The following is a 4798-nucleotide window of genomic DNA, read 5'->3' as shown; positions in this document are numbered from 1 at the left end:
AGGGTCCTAGACCTATTGAATCAGAATCTGCACTTTAAATAGATTCCCAGGTGATTCGTATAATAATAGAGTTTAAAAAGCACTGACCTTTTTCAAGCATCCTTGAAAAGAGAGTTTAACCAGAACCCAATCGAGACTTCAGATGTACTTGTGGTTTGTCAGAAATACTGGGGGAAGAGGAACAAATTAAATAATACACAGAGAAAGACTCAGACAAATCCACAATGTGAACACACAACAGGACATCTGCCCTTGACTCAGGTAGGTCAATATCAAACAAAATATATTGGAAGACTATTCTTTACAAAATAATGAAAAGTCGTAACACTCAAAGGAGATGCATGATCTTAATTTGATCATGAGTCAGTAAAACCAGCTCTTAGAGTCCTCCTGGGGACAAGTAGTGAAATTTTTAACTATGGACTAGATAGAAGATGTTAGATATTATTCTCAGATGTGAAAACCATATTACAGTTATGGAGAATGTCCTCATTCTTAGGATATGTGTGATAAATATTTTGGGCTCAAGTATCATGATATCTACAAATTACTTCCAAGTATAATCACTTCCATTAATTTTTAAAAATTTTTTATAATTTATTTCTTTTTGAGACAGAGACAGAACATGAGCGGGGTGGGGCAGAGAGAGAGGAAGGCACAGAATCTGAAACTGGCTCCAGGCTCTTAGCTGTCCGCACAGAACCTGATGTGGGGCTCGAACCCACAAACCGTGATATTATGAGCCGAAGTCGGACATTTAACCGACTGAGCCACCCAGGCGCCCCACTTCCATTAATTCTTGAATCCATGTTTATTATTGTACTGTTGTAATATTATTTATGCTTTTCTATTTGTTTAACATTTGCCATAATAAAGAAATTGGAATTTTTTTTTTTTAAGGGGCGTCTGTGTGCCTCAGTCGGTTAAGCATCCAACTTCGGCTCATGTTTGAGCCCAGCAACGGGCTCTGTGCTGACAGATCAGAGCCTGGAGCCTGCTTCCAATTCTGTGTCTCCCTCTTTCTCTGCCTCACCCCCACTCGTGCTCTGTCTGTCTCTCTCAAAAATAAAATAAAATAATTTTTTAAATAAAAAAACCCACATGTTCTCCCAAGAGGAACCCTTGTGCATTGTTGGCAGGAATGTAAACTGGTATAGTCATTGTAGAAACCAGTACAGAGGATCCTCAAAAAAATTAAACATTGAACTACCCTATGACCCAGTGATCGCGCTACTTTGTGGATTTACCCAAAGAATATGAAAACACCAATTCAAAGGGACCCCTATGTTTATTGCAGCATTATTTACAATAGCCAAATTACGGAAGCAACCTAAGTGTCCATCGACAGATGAATGGGTAAAGAAGATGTGGTGTATATATATACAATGGAATGCTATTCATCCATAGAAAGAATGAAATCTTGCCATTTGCAGCAACATGGATGGAGTTAGAAAGGATAAATGTGAAGTAAGCCAGTCAGAGAAAGACAAATACCATATGATTTCACTCACATGTTGAATTTAAGAAACAAAACAAATGAACAAAAGAAAAAAAAAAAAAAAGACAAACCAAGAAACAGACTCTTACCTGTAAGGAACAAGCTGATGATTACCAGAGGAGAGGTGGGTGGGGTGATGGGTGAAATGGGTGAAGGGGAGTAAGAGCACACATCTTGTTGAGCACTGGGTAATGTATAGAATTGTTGAATCACCGTATTATACACCTGAAACTAATATAACACTGTATGTTAACTACACTGGAATTAAAATTAAAAACAACAACAACAAAAAAAGCAAAACAGGGGCGCCTGGGTGGGTCAGTCAGTTGAGCGACCAACTTGGGCTCAGGTCATGATCTTGTGGTTCGTGAGTTCAAGCCCAGCGTCGGGCTCTGTGCTGACAGCTCAGAGCCAGGAGCCTGCTTTGGATTCTGTGTCTCCCTCTCTCTCTCTCTGCCCCTCACCTGCTCATGCTCTGTCTCTCAAAAATAAATAAACATTAAAAACATTTTTTTAAAAAAAACCAACCAAGCAAAACATATGTTCTCCCAAAAATCTTGAGGTTAAATTAAAAGGCAAGAAGTAAACTGGAGAAAAGTACAGCACTAATGACAGGCAGGTTGCCAAACTTAACACGTACATATAAACATCTGACTCAACAAATTAATTAAAAATTCACAAAAGAAGACATAGCCAATAGATATATTTTGAAATGGTCTATTTCGCTGGTAATCAAAGTAACATAAATCAATGCATACAATGCTTTTTCTCTTTGGCAATCAGAATGAAGAGATTTTCTTACAAAGCGGGAGCCCAGTGCTGGAAGAGGATGTGGAGAGAAAGGAACTCATCTGTGCTGCAGATGGGACTAGAAATTAATGTGACTTTTCTGGTGGCTGATTTGCCTGTTCTCATCTATGATCCAGCAATCCCAATTTTAAGAAAGAAATAATAAGGGATATAATCAAATGGCAAAGTCTTAGCAACAAGAATACTCACCACAGGATTCTTGGTAGTATCAAATAAATGGATGTCATTTGGAAGTTCAACAAAGAACTATTGGTTACATAAACTAAGCTACCCACCTCATGGACTGTTGTGAGACAATGAGAATGCAGTCATGGGGCGCCTGGGTGGCTCGCTAGGTTAAGCGTCCAACTTTGGCTCAGATCATGATCTTACAGTTAGTGGGTTTGAGCCCCACATCGGGCTCTATGTTGACAGCTCAGATTCTGGAGCCTGATTCTCTGCCTCTCCCCTTCTCTCTCTCTCTCTCAAAAAATAAACATTAAAAAATATATAAATGCAGTCATAAAATAACATATAACCTGTCACAGTAAGAAGAATAGATGGAAATACAGATACAAGTAGATGTTATATACATGCAGCGTACGCACACAACATATGGACTGAAAAATGGCTTGAAAGAACTACTCCAAAATAAATCACTGATTTATTTGTAGATTATTTTGTAGTGAAATTATAAATGCGTTTTTCTTTCCTTTTCGCTTATCCGTACAATTGAATGAACATAGACTCCTTTTTACGCACAAGAGATGTTCTTTTAAAAACAAAGTAGCCCTCCAAAAAAAAGGTTTAAAAATATAAATAAGAAACAAAGCAGCACCTGTCATGTGTTTACTCCTCTTCCCAGACTGGGCATGAGCATACTCACACGTGCTCACACGTGCACACGCGCACACACACAGACAGTTGGTTTCCAGAACTCGGGAAGGTGTGGTCAGGAGGAGGGGCCACCCTCACGCAGCCCGTTTCATCTCCAGAGGACCAGGTTCAGGAAGACCAGGAAACTTCCACAGGGGCCGAAGCGGGGGTGCAGCTGCCCGAGGTGCTGAGTTTGCAGGCAAAGCCAACTTCAGAACAAGACCCACACCTGACAGGGCTGCACTTCCTTCCAGTCCTCAAGGAGATGGGCCCCCTAGGATCAGGGGTCGGAAATCGAAGCCTTTGGCATCTGGGAGAAAGTGGCTGAGCAGAGTCCAAAGGCACTGGTTTATGGACGCTAATAAAAACTCCAGGTGGAGCCAGTGCCCTTGAACGGGGGTAGGGGGACAGGAAGAGCACCTGTGCCCCTCTCTGAGCAAGTGTCATGGCCAGTGAATGAGACCTCTAGGGGTGCCAGAGTCCCATCTGTCCCAGAGGGACCCCAGCCCTGCATCCTTTTTTTTTTATATATAAACCTTTATTTTTATTTATTTATTTTTTATTTTTTTTTTACAAATAGTTTATTGTCAAATTAGTTTCCACATAACACCCAGTGCTCATCCCCACAAGTGCCCTCCTCCATGCCCCTCCCCCCTCCCCCCCACATCCATCAGTCCTCAGTTTTTGTCAGCATTCAAGAGTCTCTCATGGTTTGCCTCCCTCCCTCTCCCCCACCATTTCCCCCCTTCTTCTCCCCCTTGGTCCTCCGTCAAGTTCCTCCTAATCCTCCTATACGTGCACACATATGGTATCTGTCCTTCTCTGCCTGACTTATTTCGCTCAGCATAACACCCTCAAGGTCCATCCATGTTGCTACACGTGGCCAGATGTCATTCTTTCTCATTGCCATGTAGTATTCCATGGTATAGATAAACCACATCTTCTTGATCCATTCGTCTGTTGATGGACACTTAGGCTCTTTCCATGTTTTAGCTATTGTGGAGAGTGCTGCTATGAACATTGGGGTACATGTGCTCCTATGCCTCAGCATTTCTGTATCCCTTGGGTTAATTCCTAGCAGTTCTAGTGCTGGGTCCTAGGGGAGTTCTATTGTTAGTTTCCTGAGGAACCTCCACACTGTTTTCCAGAGGGGCTGCACCAGTTTACATTCCCACCAACAGTGTAGGAGCCCAGCCCTGCATCCTTAAGTCCGCTCTCCACCCCCGCCAAACCCCCCAGCCCCCGTGAGCCATTCTCCCCTGAAAGGAGGGAGGGCAGCTGAGCCTCCTTATCTGGGTTGCTGGGAGGAAGGGTCCAGGCTCCCCTGCCTTTCCTGGCTGGCACTGTCCACCTGCAGTGAAAGCTTGGGCCTTGGGCAGAAACATGCCCTGTCCCTGGGAGGTGCTCGCTGGGAGTCAGGGGTGGGGCACATTGGCTCCTGCTGTCAGGCTGTCGCCGGGCTCCGCTGGCTCCCAGGGACCTGGCGGGGACCTGCCTCCCCACCCCCTCACCCATTCTCGCCCAGTCTCTGGGGCCCTATCTTCCCTTATATGGTGAAGGCAGTTCCTAGAGGAGGGGGGGGGGCGGCGGTGGGGACAAAGGTCGCTCTCCTGCAGCCAGCTTGCCACAACTCCC

Source organism: Hyaena hyaena, unplaced genomic scaffold, assembly GCF_003009895.1.
Source record: "Hyaena hyaena isolate Hyena2069 unplaced genomic scaffold, ASM300989v1 scaffold_71, whole genome shotgun sequence".
NCBI classification, from domain to species: domain Eukaryota; kingdom Metazoa; phylum Chordata; class Mammalia; order Carnivora; family Hyaenidae; genus Hyaena; species Hyaena hyaena.
The sequence above is the reverse complement of the archived record's forward strand: the minus strand, read 5'-3'. Positions refer to the sequence as shown.